Source organism: Alligator sinensis, unplaced genomic scaffold (genome assembly GCF_000455745.1).
Source record: "Alligator sinensis unplaced genomic scaffold, ASM45574v1 scaffold168_1, whole genome shotgun sequence".
Taxonomy (NCBI): domain Eukaryota; kingdom Metazoa; phylum Chordata; order Crocodylia; family Alligatoridae; genus Alligator; species Alligator sinensis.
The window spans coordinates 950,437-957,977 of NW_005842377.1; the positions used below are offsets into that span (position 1 = coordinate 950,437).

The following is a 7,541-nucleotide window of genomic DNA, read 5'->3' on the forward strand; positions in this document are numbered from 1 at the left end:
TTCGGAGGATTCTGGGGCCCAGAGTGGGGGCTGGTGATTTGTGATAACACCTAGATGCCATCTGTGAGGTTTGGGCTGCGGTGTAGGGGAGGAATGGAGCTGCAGATAGCACCCCCTGGCATCGGGGCAGGAAATGGGCAGCCTCCTGCTTAATTAACATCTATTAATTAATTATACAAACAAGGCATGGTGGGCAAGAAGGCAGGCGGTTAGCCCAGAAACAGGTGGGTGGGCCACAGGGAAAGTGGCCCTGAGAAGGCCCCCTGTTACACCCACTCTGTTTTGTTAAGGGGGCCACTGATCCCAATCACCCTGAGCAAGGCCATCTCATGGATTGCCTTCTGTTGCTCAACCAGCCTTTCAGGCATCAGGTATGTGGAGTTCCACTGAGCCTCCACATCTTGCATGATTTTGTGCTATGGGATGTTCAGCTCTGCCTGTTTCTCCTGCAGCATCTTGCCCATCTTGATGCTCTGGTGGAAGTAGTCTGCCAACTTCCTGCATTTTGAAATGAGCTGGCTGGTCACGTTGGAGAACAAAGTTGGCATCACGGACAGCCTTGACCATATTGACCCTGTTGTCAGTGACCATGAACCCACAGATGAGCTTGCCCTGCCTAACAAGTCACCCCTGTACCATGCAGTTCATGGCCACCATGAACTCCATTGCCATGTGGAACTGATCCATCACTTTGGCTTGAAGGAGAGCCCACCAACTGCCTGACTGATCACACCGGTACCCTGTGAGGGAGATGTAGGAGTGATCTCGACCCCAGCTGCTCCAAATGTTGGCCTGCCCACCTGCAGACCTGCCTTGCACAGCTCCTCCCTCAAGTACTCCCTGCATGCCTCATACAGGCAAAGCACCACCATCCTGCTAAAGGTGGTGCATGTGGGCACTTGGTAGGATGGGGCCATGAGCCGCCTGAACCCTGGATGGTCAACTAAGGAAAAGGGCTGGCCATCCAGAGCAAGTATCTCCCCAATGCTCTGGGTGACCTCACTTGCCCTTGCAACTCACCCCGCTTTGTCTGTGGCTTTCCCCCACCACTCCAGTGTGTCCTGCCTCTGCTTTGGGGTGGGGGGGACTTTGAAGCATGAGGGGGACTTCCCTTTGGGCACACTCCTACTGGTGCCAGGCTGAGGAGGAAGAAGAGCAAATTTGTGCTGCCTCCTGAGATGTAGCAGCATTGCTGTGGTGGTGAAGTGTTTCACCTTCTTGCCCCAGCTGATCTGACTTTCACAGTGCTGGCAGGTAGTATACCTGGGATCATCTCAAAATGATCCCACAGTACACTGGTGCCCCCTGGTGCAGTGGTGCCTCCTGCCTGCGATTGCTGTCCTCCCACTCCACCCAGCCCCAAGCAGCCCCTGCTAGGCTGGAAGTCTGCTAGCCTACAAGGTGAAACCTGTGGTTTTTTTGTGTTGTTCTCCTTTAAAGGAGAAAATCCATGTTTTCCTTTGGCAAATGGGAAACTTGGATCACTGCTCATAATTCTGATGCTTACAGATGCTTTCAGTATCCCTGAAAATGAGGCCAAAATATTTTAAGCACTCAAGTTTGGTGTACATTTTTTATAGAGTTGGCTGCACATCAAGGTCTCAGAGGAAGTCTTGGATAGATCTTCAACTGTTCTTAAGTCACAGGAAACCATAGTTATTCTTTCCCTCCTTGTTCTTTATTGGGAGATTCCAATGACAACTCTATCGAAAGTGGGAGGGGTAGGTGAGTAGAAGGAACGAAGAAAGTAGAGCACTTGTCCTGTAGAGCACTTTTACACTATTTTAAGATGACAATTTCCCTTCTTGTTAATCAGTAAGAAAATTGCATTTGTTTCCATCACCTAGAACAGCAAATGTGTTGTAAAAGAATAGCCAATAAGCAGGCATGCCAATTTTTCTACTGCTGTATTGTAAATATAACTATTTACCATTCAGATGTTGGGGCAAGGGTCTCAGCTGAAAAGCTCTGGTTGCTTTTTGGGTCTTAGGCTTGCTTAGCCCTGTGGGTTGCATTTATTTTGCAAATATCTGGTACATCTACAGCTCTTCCTAGCCCTGGGCACATTGTGAAATTTTACAGGATGTTTGTTCCATTTTATTTACAAAATACTAAAGTATTTATAAAAAGAATAGTTTAGTTGCAACTTTAAGACCTGATGCAAAAGCCATCAAGTCAATGGAAGGAGTCCCATTGATTTCAAGGACCTCTGTACGAGGGACATGTTTCTTTACTGTGGAGACAACAACTTTCATAAATATCATCTGGTATTAATTTTGCTAATATTTTGCAAGGCACAGTACTCTTATTGTAATTCAAATATGGTCTTACTTGCAGAGACTCTAAGCCAACATATCAATGCAGCACGTGTTATAGTCGCATGTTTGTCTCGGCAACACAATTGAAATGAAGAATTCCTTCACATGCAATAAAAACATCCTTAGTCTGTTGTGTCTGTTTGTTTGGGTTTTTTTTTTTTTAAATGAACTGCATTTTTAATACCCAAGAAAAGCCAGGCATTTCCAGTGTGGCTATAGTATGTATGGTTGCTATGGTAATAGAACATTTAGCTGAATCCATTAACCAGCAGTTGCTATTATTTTTCTTCTTGCTTATTTATAAAATCACCAATAAAAAGGAAAATTCAATATATGAATTGACCTATTACTACACTGGTCACTAAGACATGCTGGCCTTGTTTTACATGCAACAGATTCTTCCTGCTCCAGGAGGGAAGCCTACATATAATGCACAAACACATGGCACATATTTGCTCTTGACACCCAAAAAATAAATTGCAGCGTTATTATACAATGATAATGACTTCATTTAATCTGCACTTTATATCTTCCCCCATCTGTCCTAACCCATATCCTATACACTAATTTGTTTTTACTAGGATTATTTAAACACATCAAATCTCTAAGCATCTTTGAAACTGGTTTTGTTTGTTGAAATAAATAAATGGTATATTTTTCTTCTGCCTTTCTCCAAAAAACCCACAGAATTTCCACACACAAGAATGCATTAGGACAACTTGCAGAACAGCCAATTCAGAGTCCAGAAAAACTGCAGGCTTAGTGTGTTGCAAATCACTCGAATTAGGAGCTTTGTGATATTGCATTGTGAATATTTCATTTTCTAAGTAATGCTTACATTAAGGCTGAGTGGGTGTTTTCAAAATATCTGAACTTCAATAGATGACATCAGCTGAGCTTGATGATAAGCAATGTATGGTACACAATAGGGTCAGAGAAATGGTAGGAAAGAGTTTGTTTGAACAAGAAAAATATTGTTCTTTAGGAGTTTAAGACTTCCAGTGAAACTATAGTGGTAGATGTGACTACAAGCCAGTTTTCTTTGAACACAGATATTATGGAGTCTTCAGGAACTTCTACTCCTGGGAAGCTCCATTCACTTAACTGTGACTAGGTGTAAGACTATTCACCTGCATAATTAACAACCTCAGTCTACAAAGGTTACCAGGAGATATTCACTCTGCTGAAACCCTTTTGAGGACACTCCTTTATACAGTCTTTTTTTTCTCAGAACTCCTGCCAATTTTGCTAGCACTATATTGCCTTAACCATTCTCAGAATCACTTGGTACCACACTTTAGGTGCCAGACAGTCACCCTGATGCTGCTGTGACCTCTTTCTGATGCTGGAAGAAGATGCACTGAGTCTATTCTGGGCAGTTTAAACTAAGAGGAGCAGCAGGATAAGTCATCAGTTCCACTGTCTTCCCTTCTGAGATATGAAAAAACCCTTCTGCTATTGCGATTACTATTACTTAGTAACTTTTATTTTCAGCCCTGTCCTATACTCCCTTGTTTTTCTGTTTCCCTCTTTTTCATTACTGTCCAATTTAGAAACCTGTTGCATGACAAAGTTAATATTATTTTTGCCTGTGATCAGTTTGGGACACTCTAGATAGTGCTTGCTTCAACAATCTAATGATGGCAAATAAAGTTTTGCTCTTCATCAACATGGTGATAAAAAGGTGAGAATAATTTATCCAAATGTTGTCTTGAGCAAGAGGAAGGAGTCCAAGTTCAGGAATTATTTATTTAAAGTTTGTACTGTGCCTGGGTTTTCCCACTAGCCGAGGATCTAGTTGTATTATTCTTCTATTTTTTTTACTCTGTGTGCATTTATCATGAAACAAAAGTACGTTCACACTTTAATGTTAACTTGCAGGTCACCTTTCTCCTCCCCAAACAAGGATATCTGATGCTATTTGAGATGTCATTTCCAGGATTCCCTGTCCTCTTCCCCCCCTCCCCTTTAGACAAATGAGCACAGGATAAAGGAAATGAAAGATAAGAATTCCTTAAAGCATCACACACTTTTTTTTTTTCCAGAGCAACACATATTGGCATATGCAGGAGAATTTTCCATCACTCTTGCAATCCAAGAAAGTAATTTTCTGAGATGTTTTGCTAATCTGTCAGATGTATTTTGCATGTCAAACTTTTGCACGTAGGGTTTGCAGGGAGTCTTTCTGATGATATTCAAATCTGCAAATTAAGCTACAACTACAGCCTGTAACAGAATGTGCTAATGTCGTTTGCATTAATCTGTTTCTTTACACTACGCGCTTTTTGAACTGCACCTGGCAAGAGTGACTTCTTTTATGCAGTGAGGAAATCTTCCATTTGGAGATAAATGAGCAGATGGAAGCGAGTTAGAGTAACAGTTCCTCCCCTCAAGTATACTTGAATAAGATGCCAAATATTGGCTGGTGTCAGAATAGAATGAAACTAATGCCATCTATGGATACTACTAGCTTTCCTGCAGCCAGGAATTTTGAATGACTTCTCAGAATTAGACAAAAGAAAAAAAAAATCAGACAATTTTAGGCATTCTTGTCTTCATCACAGTAATATCATGGAACTGTAGCATAACTAGGGTGGGGCAACCCAGGGACGAAAGGGAGTGATGGGGCACAAAAAAATAGCAGCTGTTGCCATAGCCATATGGTCACACTGGCAGCACAGCAGCAGCCAGAATTCACCACTGCCTCTGTGGATCGCATCTGACTTGCTGGGTCTCTAAAATGGAATAAGGTGGGATTTCAGTGAACAGGAAACTAATACAGGTTTCTCTTGTTTTATGCATTGTTTTCCAGGAACACATGTACAGCACAACTCGAATTCACATGAAGGGAACCCCTGTACAATGTAACAAATAGGGATATATTTCAAGACCTTGATTGTACTGACCCCCAGACCCATTTCTACCACTTTTACAAGACAGTTTTGGTACTCACCAACAGCAGACAGTACACACAAGCACAGGGCACTATCATAATGGGGATGGCAACTACAGAAACCGCATCGCAGACAGAGAGTGAAGAGCACAGATCCATGCAGGAGAGTATATTTTGGTGCACATCACTTCCACAATGCACCGCACAAAGCAGCTGACTGTGGGCTTCCACCACACCGATCGCGTAAGAGTGAATTTACTTCATATATATAACGAATTTTTCGTATAAAATGGGTCACTGCATATGAGTGAATTTGCAGATACAGAACCTGCATAAAGCAAGGGAAACCTGTGCTGTCAGAAACTTCACTGATCAACACGCTGTGTCAAAAACAAAGACTGTGTTTCACATTTTCCATGAAGTGCCCAAAATATTTTAATGATTAAACTTAATTTTTAAACAGGTTTAGGAAAACCAAAGGTAGACAATTTTAAATTTGTAAGCTATTTGAAGTGTTTGAGCTTTGAACTGTTTAAATAGAAGAAAAATGGCCTTTGACCATGCAAGAATGATGAGAGGTCATAAAAGCATTGGTGCATATTCTCCCAGAGTCAGAGAAATAGCCTGCATGGAGAAAACATTCTAGAAATACTGAGCAGCTCAGCTGCACTGGGTCAGCCAGCTTGAGAAGAGAGAGGAGTCTACTGAGTAGAGTCTGGACACCTGAGGTCCATTCCTACCTCTGCCACTGATGTGCAATATCAGACAAGTCACTTAGGTCACAACTTTACTAGAGAGTTAAACTTCTCTGAAGTTAGCCTGGCCCAAGTGAGAGTGGCTATGCTACAAAACCACTTGAGCTGCAGAGCAATTGTCCTAGCAACTGATGAGCTGTGCGCAGTCCAGTTTTCTGTTCACAAACAAGCTGAGGGCTCCACTAGTTGGGGTTTTTTTTTTTAATTAAAGCCAGAGTTTTCCAAGCCTTTGACTTACTCAAATTGTTGTGGCCTAGATGAAGACAACTCAAGACTGGATTGGGCTCTGAGGGCCCTCACCCCTTTGTACTGAGATTGGGTTGTGGGGGCCAGGCACCATCCTCATCCAGCCCTGTGTGTTGGCATCTGGCATCCTGTCCAGCCCTATGGAAAAAAAAGATGATTTTATAAATAAGCAAGCAGAAAAATAGTAGGTTTTGCTGGTTAATGGATTCAAGTAACTGTTATATTACCATAGCAACCATACATATTAGATCCCCATGGGTCCAGATATTCGATGGTGGGGGAATGGTACTTCCACTCTCCTGTCATCAAATTTCTGGATCTGTGGGGAACCCTGCAAACTGGATGACATGGCGCTGAGGGTCAGATCTGGCCCATAGGGGAGGGGGGGTGAGCACCCTGATCTAAACACCATAATTAAGCAATGCAGTTATTTACTTTATTCCCACGGCACCTGAACATTATATATCAGCACACACAAAGCCCTACCTCAGTTTTGACAGAGCTGAGCAGCTTGGCCAAATAAGAGCCAGAAACTAGGCATTACTCTGCCTAATCACCATGTCAAGGTTGGACTCTAAAAAATACACTGGTATCCACTACTTCCTTTTAAAATAGAGCCACAGGGGGGAAGGTTAAGGGGAAAGCAGCAACTTTTTCTGAAGTTTCTTCATGATTATATTTGTCATGTAGGGTGCAGGAGCTTCAGTTTTGATCCATTCGCTGCTGAAGGAGAATGAAATCATTATTTGCCATGCCCAGGAAAGTACCCTCACCAGCAGACTATAAACTTTTCCAAGTGGGAACATTCTTCACCCTTTTGAAGCTAGGCCTCGGTAGAGAATTTAAGAGATTATGGGACAAAGTGAAAACACCTTCATGGCCTAATAGTTAGGGCATTCATCTGGGAGCGCAAAGATTTGCTTTCATTAGTGTTTCAATGTGGAAACGAGCCTTGGTCTCCGATTTTTGGGTAAAGACTTTTGTTTCTAGGTTATATAAGACCTTCTCATATTATAAGGAGGGAACAATGGTGGTGGTAGTACCAGCATCTCTTTACCCACCCCTGTTAACAAATGTCTTGAAACAAATGAGTGAGCCTGACCAAATATTTTAAAGAAAGAGCATAGGTATCAGTCTTTGGTACACAGGGCAGGAAGTGGATTCCAAATAGGCAGAAGCAACTCTTTGCTGTTAGGAGTAAGGTGTCTGCAGCAGTATTTTATACTCAGCCCTGCATTTGTTGCTTCGTTGCTAGTCAACATGCTCTAAGGAATTACACATGGAGTGAACTGGCTGTTTCAGATCCCTCTCTAAGGCACCTTACTCTTT

The 7,541-nt window shown here is 42.5% G+C and overlaps 1 long non-coding RNA gene across 2 annotated transcripts in view; it reads right to left on the bottom strand.

The window, feature by feature from the left end:
* Positions 1–6,110: 6,110 nt before the first annotated feature.
* Positions 6,111–7,541, bottom strand: part of LOC102371057 — a 1,876-nt gene continuing 445 nt past the window's right edge. Inside the window, exons 2-3 of one of the 2 annotated variants that reach the window (XR_001358502.1) lie at positions 6,864–6,932; positions 6,111–6,350 (exon numbers count right to left, since the gene is read on the bottom strand). This is a non-coding gene — a long non-coding RNA (uncharacterized LOC102371057). Of the gene's footprint in view, positions 6,351–6,863; positions 6,936–7,541 lie in introns of both variants that reach the window. The other variant, XR_003095419.1, reaches the window with a different exon arrangement.